This window comes from Sceloporus undulatus, chromosome 4, assembly GCF_019175285.1.
Source record: "Sceloporus undulatus isolate JIND9_A2432 ecotype Alabama chromosome 4, SceUnd_v1.1, whole genome shotgun sequence".
Lineage (NCBI taxonomy): Eukaryota > Metazoa > Chordata > Lepidosauria > Squamata > Phrynosomatidae > Sceloporus > Sceloporus undulatus.
In genome coordinates, this window is record NC_056525.1 from 131,410,209 (window position 1) to 131,415,886 (window position 5,678).

General features: G+C 42.8%; 1 protein-coding gene across 1 annotated transcript in view; it reads left to right on the top strand.

Annotated features, from left to right (window-relative positions):
* The window catches only part of LOC121927995 (hydroxymethylglutaryl-CoA synthase, mitochondrial-like), an 82,257-nt gene that overhangs the window by 63,967 nt on the left and 12,612 nt on the right, over positions 1–5,678 (top strand). The window lies entirely within an intron of this gene.

A 5,678-nucleotide genomic window follows, 5' to 3' on the forward strand; every position in this document is an offset into this window, starting at 1 on the left:
CAATAAAAGTCCCCTTAATGTGCTGTGTACTGGACATCAAAGGCCACTCTTTGCTTTTGAAAACCCAGAACAACTGGTAGCTGGAGAAGAGTTGGGTTTTCTAGAAGCTATCACCTAGAAGGGAAGGAGAAGTGGCTAGTGTTTAAACCTGTCTGGTCCTGTGTGGTGCTGAATACAAAATCAAGCACAGCTTTGGGGCTTAGGTCCCCTTAAAGCAAGTGGCCAAAGTAGATGGCAGCTAGTTTATAAGCATGTTGGGTTTTTAATGAGTAACATTCACTGTTATCCATCTTGGAGAGCCAGTCACTTAATCAGATTTCATATTTATTTCCCCATAGAACCTTCCAGATGTACAGACACAGCTCAAGTTAACAATAAGTCAAATCCCGTGCCTACACTGCTTAAGATGACTACTGGATTCCAGGCACACACCATGGCTTCTTGACCATATTTTCTAACAGAGAACTGTTTTACTATCCATTCCTTGCTTTTGTACTTTTGGGCTTGCAACTCATGTGTTTGCCAGTTTGTTTTGCTGTTGGCATCTGCTTCTTTCTAAACACCTTCTGGGAGTGTCTGCATCACTGGTTTACACAAGAGTTGTTTGAGTGTAACACAAATTTTTGTTTGTTGATAAGAGATAACACAAAGAGTTGAGTTTTGTGACAGTCTCCAGCCAAGGGAGAAATTCCAGCCAACTACAGCATTTTTAAGAATGCCCTACAACTACTTGATGATCTTTTCTTAGCCAGATTCTCAAAACTAGCTCAAAATGGCATTTGATTTTTGTACAGTATGGATGTTTGGAACAGTTAAAGACAAATAATTCCCAACTGGCCTGGAAATATAATTTGAGGATTGTATTAAAAACCTACAACAAATAAAGAAATGATGCTGAACTATTCAGCACAGAGTCATAGTGCCCTGTGATGTTCTGTATATTAATATATTCAATTAAAAAGGGAGGGAGGGAGAGAGAAGAGACAGGTTTGACATGAGATGGAAACTCTTCAAAGTCACAAAGATTAAGTTAAAATCATAGAACCATGGAGTTGGAAGGGGCCTCATAGGTCATTGAGTCCTGTACCCTGCTCAATGTAGGAAATCCAGCTAGAGCATCTCTGGATTACAATTTTCAACAGACATTCTATTGCTGAAATTCTAATAAATTGCCTGAGCATAGTAATCAAGCACAACATCAACAAATCACTTCCAACGTGCTTAGAATCATAGAATCACAGAGTTGGAAGAGACCACAAAGGCTATCCAGTTTAACCCCATTCTGTCATGCAGGAACACACATTCACAGCAGCCCCAGCAGATGGCCATTGGCCATCCAGCCTCTGCTCAAAGACCTCCAAAGAAGGAGACTCCACCACATTCCAAGGGAGTTTGTTCCACTGTCAAACAGCTCTTACTACCAGGAAGTTCCTCCTAATGTTGAGTGGAATCTCTTTTCCTGGAGTTTGTATCCGACCAGGTCCTATTCTCTGGAGCAGCAGAAAACAAGCTTGCTCTCTCCTCAAAATGACATCCCTTCAAATACTTAAACAGAGCTATCATATCACCCCTTAACCATCTCTTCTCCAGGCTAAACATCCCCAGCTCCCTAAGTCCTCATAGGACATGGTTTCCAGACCCTTCACCATTTTAGTCACCTGCCTCTGGACATGCTCCAGCTTGTTAACATCCTTTGTGAATTGTGGTGCCCAGAACTTGACACAGTATTCCAGGTGAGACCTGACCAAAGCAGATTAGCACAAGAAAGATGCCGTTTCTCTTCTAGTAAATCACATTCTACACTAGATTGCTTGGGGAAGATAGTAATGGTCACTTTCCTCAGATATTGTTTGTAAGGAGAATTCCCCAAATAATTCAACCCTGGCCAGGAACCATGCTGGCTGGGGGATCTGAAAGTTCCATTAAAAAAAGAACTTTCTTAAGCTCTGCTTTTCCCAGTGCTCAAACTGTAATGTTTTTATTGTCAGGAAACTGTAGATGAACAAAAACCTTTCATGAGCAGGATGCAGGGTTTTTATAAAGCAAGAAAGGGAAACTAGGTCAGTTTTCATCCCACCTCCCTTCCTGAAACTGCTCAAGCTGGGCACTGCACAAGGTCTAAAAAGACAGAAAGTAGAAGCCATGGTTCCCTTAGGGCTCATTCCCAATTACATTTAAACCAGTTTGCGATTTGTCTTCACTCCATGTCACTGAATCGGTTCCCAAAGGTCCATAGTTCCCACTATGAAAGCGGATCGTTTCATTACTCCCTTGTAATCACTTCATTTTTTGGCATAACTGTTGTTCCCACTAGTTTGTGTCACTTCAAAATACATGTCAATCGTCTGTGTCATCAGTGATGCAAGGAAGGAGGGAGAAGGGGGAAGGGAGGGCTGGGAGAACCAAGCCATTCCCCCCCCAATGGAGGATCATCCAGGAAATATATATATATATATATATATATATGGAGGATATTCCCAAATCAAAGCCCAAAGCACTGCTAGGAATGTCAATGCATGCCTCTTGGTCATGCCCCAAATGGAGGGCCTTCTAGAGGGAGATACACACACACACACATGCGGAGGACATCTCCAAATCAAAAAGCCAAAAATCACTCCTAGGAATGTCAATGCAGAGCTTCTCTAAGTGATGCTCAGAATGAAGGACATTCGGAGGAGGACTTAACACATGGGGCAGGTGGTGCCCTCCCAGCCTTGCAGGACGTGGAGGGCATGAGGGTTTGAGGTGATGCCCTCTCAGCATTGAAGGACTTGGGAGGACATGGGGGGGGAGGCTTGAGGTGGTGCCCTCATAGAGGACTCTCCCCTGGGATGCATGAGTGTTATGGAGAACTCTCCCATCACCAACCTCTGAGGCTGAGAGTGTGACTAGCCCAAGATGACCCACTAGGTTATATGGCTGATCTGGGATTCAAACACTAGCCTCCGGAGTCCCAAACCAATATCCAAACCTCTGCACCACACTGCCTTGGAAGGATCACTCCCTCTTTTTCACTTCAGAAGCCTGGGATCTACTCAAAAGAAAAGGCTGGGAAGCCAAGGAGGAGGAGGGGGAAAATAGTAGCTCCCTCTTCACCCCCACCCCAGCAGCTCCACAGCATCCCTGAGTGAATCAAACATGCCATCACCCCCTTGAATGGCCTGGCTTGGGAACTATATATTTTTTTAAATAAAAAAATGACAGAATATGCAATCCATTGGTTTGCAGCTACTTGCCTCGCTGAGCTGCAGTCAGCCTGGTTGCCTGGCATACAAGTAGTTGCAAATACAATGGATTGCATATTCTCGTCAATTTTTTAATAAAAAGAAAATATATGATCATACCCCCATAGGTCACACCACAAGCACAAAGGCAGCACCGAGGGGTGGGTGGGTAGGGATGGCTGATTTCTCAAAAACTGAAGAGAGATGGTAAACACCCCTCTGCCATAGTCCCTCCTCTCCAGAATGATGCAATTCAGATGCCTTATTCCCACTTGTAGAACATGCTTCGGAATCTATTCTTTTCTAAATAACAGGCAAAGAATTAGTGTCAGGAAAGAGCGGGTTTTTTGCATTTGCCTCACTTCATCACGACTGAAGCCAATCTCAGTAGAATCAAAACCAGTTTCAAGTGGGAACGAGACACATATAACCTGATCAGCAGTTCACTTTAAATCATAGTGGGAATGAGCCCTTCGTCTCTCAGGTAGGTTTCTTTTGCTAGCCATAAGCATCATGAGAATAGCCTGTCTGGGTCTGTAGGGAATTCCACAAACAAATAGCAGGACCACACTATTGTGGCACTCCTTTAATAGAGACTAGATGAGATTTTCACAAGTGGGAAAACCAATGAGAAAGTCCTAGTCAGTAAAGGAAGGGCTAGCTCTTCCTTACAGGCAGAGGGAAACACACCTTCAAATGAATATATAATAAGGGAATTTTAATAGCTGAAATTAATAGCAGCAAGATGATGCTGGGTAACTTCAAACAGCTGGGATCTTGCCTTTGTCTAACAGTTCTGAAAAACTATAACTCCAAAGTGCAAAGTACAACTTAGTTTTATTGACTAACAGCAAAGGGGAAAATCACCATTCATGCAATAGCATTCACACACACACACACACACACACACACAGAGAGAGAGAGAGAGCTGACAAAATTAAAGGTAGTAGCTTGTAGCAAGGTTGAGGGAAGGCAATATCTTTAGCAGTCTAGAGGCAGAGCTCCAATCAGTGGATGACAGAAGTAACAGTGGCTCAACAAGGCTGCCTGAAACGTGGGTGACAGCATCTGTGTTGAGGGGTGAATATAAAATCTAGAAGCCTTCTTGCCCGGTTTCAGAATGACCCAATGAATGAGTGCCAAGACAGGCTTTTTACAGACTCTTGAGGCAGTTGGACATATTTTCCAAGAATGAGTTCCTATCTGGTTGATGGTTGTAACTTCAGAGTTAGAAAAGGAATATTTTTGGTTTATGGCAGTGACATTGATTTAATTAAGCAGTCAGGACAACAATTAGGTGGGAAAAACACAGCAGAAAGATTGGCTTAATGCTTTAGGCTAATAAACCCTTGTCTGTGACCTTCAAGAGGAAATGCATACCACAGGGGGTGCAGAAGCAGCAATTTTCACAGTCACAAAGTTACAGAGGTCCTTGTCACATGCCCTCAGGTCTGTGAACTGTTCACTTAAAGGTCACCTGACTTTCCAGATTCATGGTTATGGTCTCTCTGTAACTGTTATTGTAATAAAATACTGTATAACAAAATATTTGTACCCCAAAATAATGCAGAGTATGCAGCGATGCTAGCATCAGTGGGTGTGCTTTCGAACAGACATACAGGCAGAGGTCTAGATGGAATCCTTCACTGAAACTGGGTAAACTGTCATTTCTGAGACATTTTGAGACTATTCACACCTTGCTGTGACAATAATTCATTATGTAGTCTCATTAGGGCTGCACCTACACTGCAGAATTAATGCACTATGACATCACTTTGACGACCATGGCCCAATGCTATGGTATTGTGGGGTTTGTAGTTTTGTGAGATATTTAGCCTTCTATCAGAGAGCTCTGGTGCTACAACAAACTACAGATCCCAGAATTCCATAACAGTAAAAACAATGTTAAACTGGATTAATTCTGCAACGTGGCAGTACTGTAGCTTGAGAACATGGTGAAACACATGACAGACATGACTTTGTGGTGCATGATGGGAGTTACATACTGCATCATCCTATGTTCTGCAGAGGTGAGCAACTGGACAGGGCCAATTCCAACCAAACACCTGTAACATGATGTACTTAATGAACTGGAAGGTGTGTCATATCACTTCCAATCCTTATTCAGACTGATTCCTTATGATCTTCCCAAAGGGTTGCAAAATAAGGAAATGGGTGCTTGGGAAGCTACAAAAATAGTGTCATTTAGTCCACCATTCAGGGTATTTCTATCCCTGCATGACTCCACACACATGCACACATTGAATGGGTTTGAGGCACACACTGAATAAAACTGTAATGAAACACTTGTCAGTGGCACATCAGTGCTGAGATGTCATGAAGTTCCATAAATCACCTGACTTGCATTCAGAAATATTCTCCTCTCACTTTCCACACTGAAAAAATATTTTCAGTTTAGGCAGGGCAACTGTCTCTTGTGGCTCAAGGATACAC